This window comes from Catharus ustulatus, chromosome 7 (genome assembly GCF_009819885.2).
Source record: "Catharus ustulatus isolate bCatUst1 chromosome 7, bCatUst1.pri.v2, whole genome shotgun sequence".
Classification (NCBI taxonomy): Eukaryota; Metazoa; Chordata; class Aves; order Passeriformes; family Turdidae; genus Catharus; species Catharus ustulatus.
In genome coordinates, this window is record NC_046227.1 from 36,237,227 (window position 1) to 36,254,852 (window position 17,626).

Consider the following 17,626-nt stretch of genomic DNA (forward strand, 5'->3'; position numbering starts at 1 on the left):
TGTAGGCACAAAAAGTTGCATTTATTTCTTTTTAATATCCACTAAGGTTACCAATTCCTCTGCATTCAGCCATTGAGAGAACTATCTGAAATCCCACAAAACCTTCAGATATGCAGCAGAGATCAGTAATGAGTAAGTCTCATTATGAGAGGCCTCTCAGCACATAAATCTCACACTATCATTTACTTCTTGCTTGATTTCCAATGTTTTGCCTTTTCCTTTTTTTTTTTTTAATTTTTGGTGGATTCTTATCTCCAAAGCCACACAGAAACTGCCACAGAACAAACACTCTCCAGTACTTAAAACCAGATTGGAACCCACAGAAAATTAGTTTCAGTGAGACTCCTACTCTTTTGTGTTTCTCCCTTTAGATATATCAACCCTATCTGCATTCTAACCAGTCACTTTTCCCAAACAGTTTATGGTGAAAGAATAGAAGATAAAATTGCTTCTGAAACTGCCTAACAATTAATTTTTTAACTCTTTATTACGTTAAAAACCCATTTGCCTCCTTAATAAATGCTTTGTGAGCAGTATAATGAATTACCCCTCTCTGTGGCATATGAAGATCTCGAGTGAAGCTTGGTTCTGCTCTTCTGAAGCCCCTCACTGGGCAACATCAGACCAAAGCATGAGCACGAGGTTCTTGGGCATCAGAGCAGCACCAGGAACATCAGACGCCGTGTGTAGGTGTATTAGCAGTCCTACCATCCATCTGTCAGAAATCTTCGATGTTCCTGCACATCACCCACTGGCAGAGCTGTCTGCCAAGCAAAAATATTATGAAATGTTCATTATATCCTCAAATCTCCCCCCCTTCCCGAGGAGGAAATGGAAAAACCTGTCTCTCCACACACACAGGCTTCACATTCGTTACCAAGAAACGGTGAAAGACTTTCAAATTCACCCAGAAAGAAAATCTACCAAGAGACCAGGACTGTGAATTTAGATTTATTCGAGCAAACTTTACTTACCAGAGGATATGCCGACTTTTAGTTCACATATATCTCATTTTTAAGGTACGTTAAAGACAGAGTTTACAATTAACTGAACAGACAGCGTACAAAAGGCTTTTAGAACTACACCATATGGTCGAGGGAAAGGAACAATCTGGACTATCCACATTTCAATCTGCAGGCTTGTCCACCTCTATAACACGTTGTATTGCTGTAATAAAATATTAAGATAGAATTTTAAAAGTGAAAATATCTATCTTTTGCACTACCAGGGAGCAAGACATCTTACAGTCTAGTGCATTTAATAAATATTTTAACTTTTATGATTTTGGCTTGCTGAATCAGATACAGTCAATAAAATTCCCAATTCATTTAAAACTCTAGTTCCAGAAGGATATGGGTGGGTATTCATCTTATGCTTCAGGGAAATAAAAAATACCAGTTTATACGGGGTATACTGGCAGCAGTTAACGTAACAGATGACACATTCTTGGAAATTAAATAAAAGCAGAAAGAAAATACCCATTGTTGCTCAGTGAAGAACTAATCACATGGTCACAGCTGGAACCAGTGTAAATCATTCATTAATAAAATTCTGTTGTAGTAGACACTTTTTTTCTGCTTTTCAAATGCCAATAGAAAAAAAGACCTCATTCAATTCTTTGCAGACATAAGTATTTCATAGTAACTATTAGAGTTACTAAATCTTTACAGAAAAAAACGTCTGCAAGGAAGGCATTGTTGGCGCCAAGGAAAAATATAAACACTTCTGTATTTTACATATAATCCCAGAACACAGTCCAAGGAGATACTTGCTTCAGTCTGTACTGGCCTGAATTCGGATCAAACGGAATCCAAATCTTGAGAAAAAAAATCACCTGAATCCTTTGTAAGGCACATTTTAAAATGTAAAGAATATAAATGCACCCTTGTGTGTCATTTCCCTCAATGTGAACTAGAAAGTTGCCCTAGATGAAATGCAGACACTCCATGCAATACTCAAGTATTCCATGATTATATACTCTTGGGTATAGATATCACAGGCTCATGGCCAACTCTGCCCTGAGCAGGAGGTTGGACTGGGTGGCCTCCAAAGAACAGTTCAATGTGAGTTACCCATGATACCATGTTCTTTCACACTACAGAGTTCTCTCTTGAGTTGTGACACTTATTTTCTCTTTAAAAAAAATATGTGTAACAACTATTTCAAGTTTTGTGTTTCGTTACCCCCAAGAGCAGGAAAAATCCTCACACAACCTGTACAACTTTGCAGGTAGCGAGTTATGAAATCACAAAAATCAGATCATGCTTTGCAATTATTTTGGTATCCTGGTATCTAAATTCTGGTATATTCAGAATATGTCCTACTCACAACATCACAGGATAAGAGGCCTGTTTTTCTAATCCTTTTGGAGAAACTACCGAGAACAGGAAATACAGAGTGTGTCATTTGATGCTTTAAACTGTCACAATATAAATTAAATAGGATAGGTTTTCCTCCACTCCAAAAGAAAAAAAAATCAAAACCACCCCATTCCTCATCATCTGGTACAAACACGGCAAGAACAGAGCACTTAAAATTGTCAAGAATTCCTTTAATTGAAAGGTTTCTTTGAATTTGAAAGCTAAAAATATATTATCTCCCTCCTTCTGTGCCTACTAAGCAGTCTGAGCAAAGACTTAAAGCACTCTGGCTTGAGAGGATATTTGGGTTTTACTGCAGAGCCTGCTAAGGACTTCCCAAATCTCCCCCAAGCCAGGGACCCCGGGAACAGGGCGGCGTAAGCCGGAGGGGACGCGGCGGCGCAAACTCCAACACGCGCTCACATTTCCACATGATCAAAGGTTCAACTGCTCTGCTCTTCACTTTACTGCAGTCATTCCTAGCTCACAGTGACATCCTCAGCAGAGGCAGATGCTTGATAGGAAACTAAAAAAAATTATAGAAAACTCCCCAGTTTTTGAGTAATTAACTTCAAGCAGGATGAAGTGACAGTTCAAAGCACGGCGCTGCTAAGAGCATTACTTACACGCAGGAGGAAATTGCTACCTACGAAAACCTGAATATGTAAATTAAATATAGCAATTTTGCCAAGTTTGGAAAGAAGAAACAGCCCTAGATATCGTGCTAATTTCTATTTTAACTATTATCTGTGTACTGTTTGTCAGAATGGGTAAAATCAGAAGGCAGGAAAGCAAATTGAGCATGCAAGTGTTACAGAAAAATCTGTACCTAAAGCAACAGCAGAAAACATCAGATCTCACTCATGTACAGGCCACGATGCAGACAGGCAGCTTTTCTATAAAATACCATTTTTTGCTCTTCCTCTCTACAAATAATAAACATACTGCCTTTTTGGGAGCAGAAAAATGCAGTAACACAGATCCTGACCGGTCAGGACACACAGGTGAAGTTTATTTTGTGTTGTTTGGTGATGTGTTTCCATGTCAGCAATTTTACCAGCTTATGACTTCTGCCCAGGCTGAGCCCCCCAGGCCCCTCAGCTGCTCCTCATCAGACTTGTGCTCCAGACTCTTCCCCATCTCCATTCCTTTGCTCTGGACACACTCCAGCCCCTCAATGTCCTTGTCATGAGGGGCCCAAAACTGAACACAGGATTTGAAATGTGGCCTCCCCAGTGCCAAGCACATTATTTTAATTGCTTCCATGCCTAATTGGCACTATCTGGAAGTTCCCAGCAGCCAGGTGAGGTCACCATTCAGGCCATTGGGTTGGCAGCTGTACCTCCACCAAGCAACACCAGACACTGGGGCCCAGAGCCCTGCACTGTTCCCATGGCCACTGACAATCAGGAAAGGCTAGCAGCATTAAAAAAATATATCTCAAACTTCTGGAAATATACAACTATTAATCATTTTTCCTCATTAAAAACCCAGTACCCAGCTCTAGGTGGACTGATTCTTTCAAATGAAGTGTGACAGGGTAGAAAAAAAAATAGCAGTATTTAGTTTAGCTAGGAAGCATGTGACAGATATATAAGCTAAAGTTAATGCTAGGAAAGCTAAAATTTATCTTTACTAATCCCTCTCAATGGAAACAATAGGACAGAATTAAAAATGACAAAGTTAAGATGAGGGAGTATATTTGGGGGAGGTAGGAAAGGGAGACATAAAGAGGCACACGAGGAAGGGCTGCTGCCACCTCACCTAGAGAACAAATTTATTTCCATCAACTCTTTAAATCACTGTAAAGACTTTTTCATGTAGACAAGCATCAGAATTTTTAATTTCAGTGGCTATCACCTGAGCATGCACACAATAAACAAGTTCAAGCATTTAGATTTCTGGGCTAATCTGCACTAAGCCAGAAGTAGCAGTCATCTATACCAAGAGGTAACAAGCAAGTTAATTTCTTTAGTTTAGATTATTAAGACATAAAAGTCCTCACTACAGTTATACAAATGAAGATAAAGTTATTCACAGAAAAGAAGTAAATATTTCCCAAACATGCTGTTCCTCTGCAGCAGAAAAGAAACTACTGCAGAAAGAATGATGCTGGGGGAGAGAAAGGACAGTAAAACTGTACCAAGAGTGAATTTCACACTGTAGGGAGGAGTTGATTAATATTTTTGACAGTAACAGAATAAAAAGGGGCTGGGCTTAATCAAATAGTTGGTTTACAACTGAAATTTTATTAAATTTGTAATTGTATATTAAAATGTGGCTCATATTAGGCAGTAAATAGCTTTTCAATAAATGCTTTGCTTTCTTTAGCAAGACAAATCTTCAACACCAACTGTAAATACCAAAGCTGTCTCTCACACAAATGCTTTCAGGTTTGTTTTTCTTCCCTCCTGTTTTACTTAAAATATGCAGACTTGGATGCCTATAACTAGCACATAAACCTGAAATATGGCATTTAAATCCCTTCATTAAAAGCTGAGCACTCAAATGGGCTGAAGACAGAAGCTGGAGCAAAGGCAACTACTCCCTCGACCAGCACCAGCAAAGATTTACTCCAAAGATCAACCCCCAGAGCTTGGGATGTCTCAAATTCAAACCCTAATTCTTGCATTTCTAAGGTGACACATTGCTGCTCTGTGATTTTTCCATGAGGTTGGTGAGGTTTCTTTGAAAAACCAAAACCAAGTGTGAGCTCATGTGCTGGGTGCAGGGGGGGTGCTCTCAAAACGCTCACAGCGTCACTTTTCATCTTCTAAGACATAAATTCATGTGATCTTTGAACAACTATTTATTTCACACCAAACCAGATATCTCCCTAAAGCCTACCAATACAGCCTGCAGGCATATTTCTTAAATAAAAGTACTGAATCCTTGTATACTTAAAATTTGCATAGCAAAGGGATGAATCAACTATCACAGAAGTAGTAACACTCTGCAGCAACTGCTTACCTCTTGCAGAAGAAAAAAATTCCCTGTTTACAGGGTTTAGGTGGGACTCTACAAGTGCTTTTCTTCATGTTTCACAACTCTGAGGAGTCATTTTCTTACAGAATTATGACAACTGCTGTTCAGGTTCTTCAATGCTTCAGTTGTGTTCACAGAATTTATATTTTGCATGTGTAAACCTCTTTACTTGTAGATTTATTTATTTCTGCCTAAAGGTTACTTGGATTGTACACACCAATTCAATTAAATTACATCAGTAAGGCAATTCTTTTGCTGGGATGTTCCAAATAACTTTTTGTACTAATTTTTGCTGCAAAAAGATGTATTATTTCGTTACAGACATCCTTCAGTTTTCACCAACTATTCCAGCAGTACCTACATCAAATGATCAGTAAAAGATATATAAGGTGTTTAATAGGGCTGCATTTGACAGAATTAAATCATTTTGCTGCCCTGGGTTTAAGTATTCAGAAAATAAGTATATTTAAAAACAGGGAATTAAAAAAACCACGTGTGAATTCCATAGAGTTGTTAGAGCAGAGGAGTAACTTTATTTTACCTGAGAAAACAAACATGGGTAAGTAGTAGAAGAAAGTCCAGTATGAGAAATTCTGCTCACATGATCATTTGAAAAATATCTGAGGTTAAATTAACTCATTTTACATTAATGGATCATAACTAAACCTCTGCAAAACCTCCTAGAGGAGATTTACTGATAAACCGTGATGGAGGCTACCAACACATGATACACTATCTCCTGCAATCTAAAACAATTCTTATCTGCTACAGAACTGAAGTTAAAATGCCAGTTGGTTTAAAATTTTCTAAGAAAAGGCTGTTTTCCAGAAAAGCACGTGGCTGAAATGGGGCTGCTGTTAATCAAAAAATAAAAAATACACCAGCTCTGCTTCTGCCAACCTCTCTCAAGTTGCACCTACTCACATGAGAGCTCCCAGGACTGGGCTCACACGGAATAATCTAGATGTTATATATTATATATTTTGATATATTATATAATAGCTATTGCATAATAGTCTTTGTTACCTAGTTTATGTCTATAAACTAATATTATATACATATGTATATTTTATGTGGTATGTAAGATGATGAACATACATGTTCCAAACATGTCCCAGCTTTATATTCATGTGTAGCCACCAGCACTGTCCCACACTGACACAATGGGATCTCCTAAACAGAGCCATGACAACTAATGGAATTATACCAAAATACCACCAGTTGTATTTATATTGGAGATAGTCTCACCACAGTTTTTAGAGACCTGCTCTGCAGCTCAGGAATTAGCTGTATGTCCTCAGCCTGGCTACTGTAATTTGTCATTTTGATATTTTGCCTTGCCTGGTGAAAAACTCCTCCCACTCTTATCCTTCACTGGAGACAGCTCATTTTTAAATTGGCTTAAATGTGGTTCAGGTAATATATACTCACATGATTCCCTTTCTTTTCCTAATATTTTATCTCACCAAAAACAACTAGAGGATTTTTACGGTTCCTTCCAACCAAAACAATTTTGCAATTCTGTAACGTGAAAATAATTGCTATCAATATTAATAATTATGTTATTTCCTTCCATCCCCAAGTGAAAATTTATGGTTCTTTTGCTAAGCACAACCCAAACCTGATAACTCAAGGAGCTTTCATATTAAGACTTTGTGTTAACATCTTCCAGTTGAAAAAAAGAAAGTAAAATTTTAATTATTCCCACCCCGAATTCAGCTAATCCAAGGTCACCCACCAGCTCACCACATCTACATCAAATATTTGGAATATTTGGCACAAAGAGGCTCAGACCCATTTTTTATTTTTTACTAATTTTGTTGTATTTACAGGAATATGCGATGAAACATTGAGACTTCTGAAATAACAAAGAGGTAAAACTTTCAGGAGCCTGTATACACATGCTTAAAAATACACATGGTAAAAATTATACACTTAATTATACATATATGTATACACACTATATATTTTTTAATTTATTACAAATTATATATGCAAAAAACTACTCCTATCCTGTGTAAACTTGCTATTATCATTTACATTTTATTTTTATTTAAATCAAAGTTCTTACACTGTGGTTTTAGGGAACACAGCAGCAGCACCCACTGTACCAGAATGCTGGGGAAAGTCAATTCTAGTCAAATATTTCATTTGACTGAAGTGCAAATCACTTGAGCTGAATGTGTATGAACTAATTAGCAAAGCAGGTATTTCTAAGCTGTGATTCCTCAGGCTACCCAACAGCAGATACTTCACCACTTTTAATGACCATCATCCCACAAGCAACCAAATCCTGTTTGGCCAACAAAATATGAAGATTTTTTCAGAGATGTTCTTAATGCTCATTATCAATACTGAAGTGGAAGTTAGCACTCAAAATATTTTGAAGAACTACCCTCACTTTTGTGCTGCAATCACCAGTGGTATGATTATGGCATGCAAATCCCTTTGAATTAAATGCCCTCATCAAAACATCTTACAGGTACATTAAAAATTGAAAGGGCATAAACAACTCTGGCAGCTCAGAGCTGGAGCTGGTGATCTTTGCAATTCATAAACATCGACACTTGGGCAGGTTTGCAGGGGAATACAACCAACTAATTATTATCTTTTGCTTAAGGGCACGTACAGTGAGCTCTGCAGGTACTGCCACTGCTTTTAGCCTAATGTATTGCCTCTTCAAGTCTTTCAATATAACAAGTCACTGCTGTTCTCTAAAGCATTGCCAGTGCTACCAAACTGCTTTATATTCAAAGAGAACACACTGAACCTTCTGAAAGATGTTGCTGAGGAAAAAGAGCAGTTATAAAATGTACATGACTTGCAAATGGTCACTTTATATTGTCCACTGAAAGACAAAACCATAGCATGCTTTGGGTTGGAAGGGACCTTCTATCTCATCCAGTTCCACCCCCTGCCACAAGCAGGGACACCTTCCACTGTCCCAAGCTGCTCCAAGTCCCATCCAACTTGGCCTTGGACACTTCCAAGCATGGAGCACCCACAGCTTCTCTGGGCAACCTTGCCAGGGCCTCCCCTACCCTCACAGGGAGGAATTCCTTCCCAATATCCCATCTCACCCTGTCCTCTGCCAGTGTGAATCCATTCCCCCTTGGTCACTCTGTGATCACATAATAAATAGTCTCTCTCCACTTCATAGGTTTGGGTACAAGAAGTTCACAGTTATATCACCCTGAAGTTTCTCTTTTCCAGGCTGAACAATTCTAATTCTGTCAGCTTTCCTTGTAGGAGAAAAGCTCCATCTCTCTAGTCATGTTCACCTGTTACTTAACACACAGTTTTTTGACAAAAATGTTGATGCCTTATAAAACAAGAAAAACGTGCAACTCGGCAACTTTTTCCATAAGCTACTTAACTTTTCAAAATTATTAAAACATCTGTCACCAACAAAATCACTTTACCATTTACCCACAGTGAGTTTAGGCATTGATGGCACTAAGCAGGTATTTTGGGGCTGGAAAACGGTAGGTGAAGCACAATTACTCAAACTAGAAGATTCTTAAGTTCAATCATCCATGATAAAAGAAGTTCAGTGACTACCAAAATCCCAGTCTTGAAACAACAGAGCAAAAATTGCCCCATAACACAACTGGGGAGAAAACATCATCCACCAGCACCACCAGTGCAGCTCTTGGAGCAGCTCTGAACACTCACCACCAGGTTCTTCCACTCCAGTTTTGGACCAGCTGACATCAAGTTTTGAGGTGTATATAATCACAAAATTTGGAGAATCTTAGCAATTCCAAAAAGATACTAAGAATCCTGTTTGCAATCCTGTGGAAATTATCACTCCAGGCAATAGTTTGGGTTCTTATATTTCACTTCAATGCAGAATATGGCCCAGTAAGCCTAACTCAGTATTTTCTACCCAGAAATGTAAACACCACTTTCATTTCTTCATGTAAGGGACTGGTATGATTGGTAAGGAGCAGTTTCACTATTACAAATAATGAGCCAGCAAATTGTAGAAAATGAAAACTTCCTGAGCAAACTAACAGCCTCTTCAGACACTATTTGTAATGTTTTGTTATTATTTCCTCACTAAATGGCTTTTTGTTTTTAATTTAGATTCACAGATATGCCAGGCTTCTAAATAAAACATCAGTTCAAAGACTGAAGACATTTTACACGTGGTTTACAGCTAATGAATTTCCAAAGTTGAAAGAACACATTGCAAAGAAGTTAGTTAAAAACAGTAGTGAGATTCTGTAAATAGATTCAAGTCTTCAAAAGAAAATCAGTCACTGCATGCAGCTTTAAAGCAGGTCTTTCAAGTTAGGATTAAACTAAACTGTTATTTAGTGAAATGACACTAAATAAAAACAGTACAAGAAGGTGCAAGTGTAAAAACAATAAAAATAATTCCCAAATATCCTGGGTTTGGTACAAGAATCTCTACAGGTTCCAACAGCTCAGCTTGCAAGAGTGAACTGGGGGCTCTGCTCGTTTAGGTTGTGTTTCCATGATTTGACCAGATGTGCTTACTGAAGATTAAATAAAACAATCACTTCTTTGTGATGGGGAGCAGCATCAGGCAGATGAGTGGCTCACACCAAAACTACTGGCAGTCACATGTATAAAGTTATGCACAAGGTTAAGCCAAAATTTCTCAGCATGTGTTGCAATAACACTTGATATATCATCTTTTATGCCAAATTTATTTTTTTTTCCTATTTATTCCTTGATCAGAGAACGGTTTGGGTGGGAATGGACTTTAAAGATCATCTTGTTCCAAATCTCCTGCCATGGGCTGGGACATCTTGCACTAGACCAGGTTGCTCCAAGCCCCATCCAACCTGGCCTTGGACACTTCCAGGGGCAGCCACAGCTTCTCTGAGCACCCTGTGCCAGGGCCTCACCACCCTCACAGGGAAGAATTTCTTCCTTACATCCCATCTAACCCTGCCCAGGTGAAGCCACTCTCTCTTGTTCTGCCACTCCAGGCCCTTGTCCAAAGTCCCCCTCCAGCTCTCTTGGAGCTCCATTAGGCACTGGAAGGTGGTTCTAAGGTCTTCCCAAAGTCTAAACCAAAACATCCCCTTAATTCACAGACTGATAGTAACTGGCACACTGCCTACATGGAGATGCACAGCTGGTTACAGTCACTGCAGAAACTATTGACACATTCCCCCAGTGTTTAGGTCTTCAGATTTCTTCCAAGGTATCAAAGACCTAATCATAGAAAGGTTTAGGTTGGAAGGGACCATAAAGATCATCTCATTCCAACCTCCTGCCATGGAACATCTTCCACTATCTCAGGTGCCTCAGAGCTCCATCCAACCTGACCTTGAACGGGGCAGGAACAGCCACAGCTGCTCTGGGCAATAATTTCAATAGTTTTTTGCAAATCACTTCAGATGGAGACATCATTTTGGGTGAAGCAGAGCTGAATACAGCTCAGTAAGAGCAGGATGTATCACAACACTCAGTGGTAGCTAACAAGCCAGGTCCTTCCTAACAGCAAGAAAAGCTGTAAGTGTAGAGAGCAATAGCTGTGTGAGTTTTAGCTGGTAGAGATTTTACAAACTCAGAAAAAACATTTAGCAACCAGGATAAAGATTTTCAGGAATGAAACAATACTGCTGCCATCTGAAAATTCCTGTCAGTGCATCCACAGTACCTGGACCAGCTCACTGTAGGTGTGTTTGCATATCTTAGAAACAACACACCTTCCCTTTCCTGCCTGCAGACCCATCCTTTGATCTGCTGCAACGTGAATATAAAACAGCAGTAATCCTTACAAAGGAATGATAATAGCTCACTGCTTTGATACCTATGGCAACATGACTAAAAACAAGCAATTCAAAGAAACAACTAATTCAGTTTAAAGTTATGAAGTTATGAGCTTTTTTTTTTTTCCTGTGGTCTTTAACTTATCTGCAAAGCTCTTTCATCCAATTTTGTAAAGAAGTGTAAGTAACCATTCTGAATTGATTATTACAACTTCAGGATGAGTGACACTTGACTGAAAGAGTAAAAGGATGTCAATCTCCTTTGTTTTTCAAAGAAGGAACAGGAAAATACTCTTTTCCCTGCATGCTCTTCTACGCAAAAAAGAAAGTTACACACTGTGGTTTTTGGCCGATGGTCTTGGGCTCCATTCTCCTTCCACAATGACTAATACACAGAAATACTTAATCTGCTGAAATTCTTCAGCAATCTGGACAATACAAGCTGAACAAAAAGCGTTATTTTACTAAAATAAAGTCATTTCTTCCCACAGAATGTCTGCAAGTCCAATTCACCTGTAATCTAAAATTTCCCAATGCCCAGAAGTTACCAAAATGGCTCTTATTTACTGAAACAATTCAATACATTCACTGATGCAGGCATTCACTCTTTTTTTTTTTTCCTTTTTCTTTCTAAATTTATGTTTGAATCCCAGCAATTCATCTTGTGCCATAAAATGTTTATGGTTTCAACTTATATGGAGAATCCAGCAGCCTTCGGAGATCGAAGGGCCATTCTCACTGTCAAAACTGGAAGCTTCACAATGATAACTTCATTTTCATTACAGCTTCACAAAGGATATAGAAATACACAACTCCTTCAGCTGCCCATAGCCTCACAGACTAAAAACATGCAGCCCCAACCAGTCAGTTTTTGCTGACCACAGAACACACAAGTAGGTTTTGTCAAATGCTTTTAGGACTATAGGGTCACTTATGCATTTTGAAGGTTGTAATTAAATTGCCAAAAAACTACATGACAAAATGCAGCTTGTCTGCATAAAAAGTTTAAAAAAAAAATAAAAACCCCACCTTTATCGTCTTTCAGTACAGCAGATGAAAGAGTATTTTAAGTCATTATTTCCTCTTTAGGCTTCCCCCTCTACAGGGAGGGGTTTTAGTTTCCATTCTAACCTGAGATGAACCAGTTGGCCTAGAAAGCTCGTTCAGTGCTTCAAAACTACCACACTCCAAAATCCAGGGTTTACTCTACAACTTTTATGCTCCAGGTGAGCCAGAACCAAGAGTTCTGCACAGACTACCTCAGTGACAATACTGATTCCAACAGATCCACGTCCCTCTTCTGCTACAAGGCCTCTAAGCCACTAAAATTTAATATCTCTGATGTGAAGGGATGTATATAAATAAAAAATACACATTTCTATATAAAGTACATCCTTAGAAGACTTTGAGCCCATCCTAAGCAATATTTTTAAATTGTTTGTAAGTGCTCATAAGACATGCTTAGAATTGCTCTGCTCTAAGAATATATTTATTAAAAAAAATTAAAAAACAATAAAATATACTAGACAGCAAATTGGCATTTTAAGCTTTACTTCTGCAAGATGTATTCTGACTACACCAGGGTCCTACAAGGCACACTGGTCTAGTTGAACTGGCAGGTCCCAGCTAGCACCCATCCAGCTGTTGTTTCCTAGTAAACATGAGTAACTACACCAGCATTGTCTCATTAACAAAAAAAACCATTAAGACAGTGTCACCAAATATGCTGAAACAGTGAGTTAATGAGTTTCACACTGGAAATCACCTAAAAATAATTAACTGTTTACCAGAATCCTGTGAAATTTCCAGTAGATAATATTCAAATTTAAGTTGTCAGGAAAAAAACCTATCAGCCTATCTATAAACAGATATGAGTACACACCATGTACCAATTCAAGGTCTGCACTTGCCTTTTCTTCTGCATGGGGAAAGCGTGAGAAAAGGTTCTAGCTTTAGTCTCTGAAGTACATTCACAGTAGTAACCACATGGTTTAAGTGTCTGTGCTCCTTCCCCACTGCTGCTCTTTGAACTCAGGATATTGTTGTGCTTTGCACTAAGACATATTCCTCAGATTTTAAAGTGCTGTGTTTTCAGACTTCAGAAAAAATAAAGCTCCTAGCAGTAACAACCCACAGTAGAAAACTGCACAATAGCAGAATGATTTGGATTGGAAGAGACCTTCAAGACCATCCTGTTCCAATCCCCTGCCACAAGCAGGGACACCTTCCACTATCCCAGGTTGCTCCAAGCTCCTTCCAACCTGGCCTTGGACACTCCCAAAGATCCAGGGGCAGCCACAACTTCTCTGGGTAACCTGTGCCATGGCTTCACCACCCTCACAGGGAAAAAATTCTTCCTTTCCTGGTGTTAAATTAGGCTTTATCATTTGTAAGCCTCCAAGAATTTTGAAAAATTAGGTAGGTTGACACCAAACCTCTATTTTTTTACACTTAACAATAACACTTGCATGCCAAAGCCTATACGTGGAAATCTGTAACATTTATGGAGCCACTTCACTGCACACTGAAGTGTGAAATGAGTCACAGACAGACAGGTTGTGTTTATCTACCCAGGATACACCTGGAATAATGAGACACTGAAAGTTGGTCACCTCCAAGGGCATCACTGGTGCTGTTCCCATCTGATCTCCACTCACCCCAATAAAAAATTTGCCCTCAGGCTTGTGATGGCTTTGCCTGTGCTCAGGGTATTTCAGTGCCTGTGCCTCCCCTGTGCTCCACTCCAAATGAAATTGTGCACAGTTGAAGTATTCTAGAAAAAATACCCAAGTAACTTTCGGCTCCATTTTCAAAGAAGGTGAAAATTTCCTGGAGTTGCAATGAGACTTGGGCACCTGGATGTTTGAATCATTTCTGACAACAGCAGTTCAACCACTCAAACTTTTGAAAACCTTATCCTATATAATGCAAATCATAGATGGCTGCACATTAGGAGGAATTCAAAACAAACCATTTTTACAGTTTATGGTAAAAAAATGACACTATACGTAATGTTTGTGTGAACTGCAATTCTTTTTTTCCTCTCATCACATCAAGTTCTCTCACTTGGGAGACAGAGACATTGTTCTCCCCACATGAGGCTGTTTGTCCCCAGCACAGGACAGGGGTGTCCTACCTGTCCCCTTCCACCTGCTGACACACAGCAGAACACAACACTCTTTTATGATGACTTTTATCTCTGCCCAATTCATGGGACTACTTCTGTGCAAGAAGCAGCCTCAGAGACATCACAGTTCTGGCAAAATCCCCTGGTGAGAAAGCACTGTGGTGGTTGTAAGCAATTTGAGAAAGAAGGAAAGGCTGGAGTTTGTTGCTTATTCCTGTATCTCAAACTTAATTAAATCTGAAACGTGGCAGAAATTAGGACACAAACAAATAATTAAAACATTAATCATAAATGAATTCACAGCTTAAAAATATAGAGTCCTTGGCATGGATTTCATGTGAGTAGCTGAAAGTCTGTTACTTCCTGTAGCACCTACTCTTCTGGTAAATTCAGTACAGGTTGCCTGATGAATTCAGGAGTTACTGGAAAAGAAAGGGGAGAAGGAATGGCACTGACACACCCTATGTCACACCAGCTTGTTTCTTTAAACAGCCCAGGCTTAGAGCAGATTTAGAGGCACAGAAGTTACATTGAAGTGACATTTTAACTCGAAGATGCAACCAAATTTATTAATTCTCAGTGTGAGGGAAACTATTTTCCCAAAACTATAAAATACAATCTAATTTCACTGCTGACTGCCATTAGTTTGAATATATGTTGATTTTTTGGGGAGAGGCAGAAGGGTGGTAAATTAATATATATCTGAATGGCCAAATATTTTTGGTCACTTCTTCCTTATTTTGCTGTAAGTCCCATCTGTCACTTAGGTCTGTCACTCCTTCACAGCCACATGAAGCCAGTCTACTTGCAGTACAGGTGCAGCCTAATTGTTAACAGACATATTTCACTCATGATCTTAGCATCTCTTCTTCTCTGCTGCAACCACATGAATCCAGGCTTTGATTGAAAAGGAGAAAAAGAGAAATCAAAGATGTTGCTAATTGTGTCTTGAAAGAAAGACTCCTTTGATTCCCAAAACTCGTACCCTTGTCAGACTTACCATGCACTGGAAGTACAACATGAACCATGCCATCATTTCAGGGCAGAGTAAAAAATCATTAGTAGACATCTAATGACACCAAGAATTCCAAACCCATCAAGCCTTTCAAACAGGGAATTTTCTCCCCTTTTCATCTAAAAAGCACATTATATTTATCAGAAGCATTATTACCTGCATTAAAAACTGGGAGCAGTAAAATACCAGGTGGTGCTGCTTCACAGGTCTTCACCAAAGCAGTCTGGGAATCTTGGCTATGGATCTCAGTGCTGAGCAGTACTTCTTCCAATCCATCCTATCTGCTTCAGTCCAATGGGCAGATTTCACACTGCAATTTTCCAGAGTGTAGTAGCATTCTTCAATCTAAATAGAGTTGGGAGGAGAAAAGAAAAGAGAATTTGAGCTCATCTGGTCTAACTTTCCAACTGTTTCAGGCTAAGAAGAGGTTAAACACTGCCCAGAGAGGCTGTGGTCTCCCCATCCCTGGAAGTGCTCAAGACCAGCCCTGGATGGGCCTTGGAGCACCCTGGTCTAGTGAAAGGTGTCCCTAGCCATGGCAGGGGGTTGGAATTGGATCATCTTCACGGTGTCTTCCAACCCAAACCATTCTGTGATTGTATGAAAAAAGCTCCATCCAGATATTGCCCAAAACTACACCATACAAATATTTATCCCAAATACCTTCCTTGGTCTAATAATGTCTGCCCAAACCACAGAAAAGGAGGGCTCCCAGGACCACCTTGTTCCAGGGTTTGGCCACTCACAGCAAAAAAACTTCTAATTTTAACAGAATTTCCTCTATTTCAGTTTGTGCCCCTTAGCCACTCATCTCAAGGCTGAACTGTCCCAGCTCTCTCTGCCTCCCCTCATTCTCACAATGGGGTTTCCCAACCTGTTTTCTGTCCCAACTACAGTTTTCCTGTATTTTGATGACTGAACTATGTGACAAAGTGCAGATGTATTTCTCCAGCATTGTTTGCATCATGTGAAAAATAAAGCAGCAAAATTAAATCACCAGTTGCTGAAATTGCTGATTAAGTGGGCCATGAACACATGGATGAACCACAGGTGTAGGCCTTTATCATCTCATTAAAAGTTATACTTTAAGCAACAGGACATTTTTAATCTTTTCTGTCTCATAAGTTTTTATATCAAAATACTGCATTGCAAAGATTTAATGCTTCAAAAGAAATTAGTTAAATATAGCAATAAAGGCCAGACACAGAATCCTATAAAAAAAAATCAGCTTTGTCTCACAAATCCTTCTATCACAAAACCATAGTGACCAGCATTTATTTTTATTTTTAGCTTTTAAGCTTTCACTGATGGAAGTCCAAGTTAACCTTTACTTTATTTTGTCCTGGGCTAAATCCACTGTGACATCCTTTTTGCCCTTTTAAATACAGAAATTTCTTGGAAGGCTTCCAGTACTTTGAAATAAACACATTTACAAGATATGCAACAATTAACATGAGTGGCTCTAGAGGCTCCTGAGACAGCTCTGAAGTCCCTATGATGTGATGTCCAGATATGTTTATATAACTTTTTTTATTTAATAGTTAATTTCAGAAATCACTCCTTTACCATCTTTAGCAAAGTGGGTGTGAACTTTCTACTCTAAACAAAAAATGATATGGGAAATGAGAAAAAAATATGAAAAAAGCAAAATGGCATTAAAAAGGCAAAAAAAATTGCATTCAAACAGTACAAGTTTATGCTTAATGATGTCTAAAGAGCAAGCTGACTTTGAGGCACACTGGAAATGACCATTTCACCCTGTAGCTGGTTGTGCTGGAGCCAGGGGACAACTGCACACAAAGATCAGAAGATTGTCATGTTTATGCACCTACAAGCTGACATCTGCCCACTTCTCAATCACAAGTCTCACTACATGTTTCTACTTATTTCTCAAAATTACAAGGCTTATTACAATTTTACTGCAATTTTCACAGAAGAAGTGGAGATTCTCAACAGCAGCAAATCTGTGAGAGTTTCCAGTCCAAGCTCCCAAAGAGATAAAGCAGATACAGGATGAGAGGATATTTTTCACAACAAACTGGCAAAGTCTGAGGTCTTTTACTGTTGGATACTATGGGAACAAGGTGAAATAGCTCCTCAATCACCTGCAATTGTTTTCAAACGTTTCTGGAAGTCAGAAAAGCTTATAAAAACAATGGAGTGCCACCAGAGAGCTTGAACCCTAAGAAAGAGTTCAGCAATTAAGTTATCAATTAGATTCTTTTTTTATTATCTTTTCTCATGTATAATTAAGTCAGAAATTATTCAAAAAAGTTTCATCCTACCTGAAAACAAGGGGTGAACAATTCTAAGGATCCCTTCCAGATAAAATTATATATTAATTATATTATTGCAACCACAGTAAGATCAACACAGTATGGAATGG

At 38.8% G+C, this 17,626-nt stretch overlaps 1 protein-coding gene across 4 annotated transcripts in view; it reads right to left on the reverse strand.

The window, feature by feature from the left end:
• GTDC1 (glycosyltransferase like domain containing 1) overlaps positions 1-17,626 on the reverse strand; it is a 169,869-nt gene that overhangs the window by 133,102 nt on the left and 19,141 nt on the right. For all 4 annotated transcript variants that reach the window (XM_033064263.1, XM_033064262.1, XM_033064261.1 and 1 more), the window contains exon 3: positions 15,397-15,585. The gene's annotated coding sequence lies outside the window, so the exon portion shown is untranslated. The remainder of the gene's footprint in view (positions 1-15,396; positions 15,586-17,626) is intronic.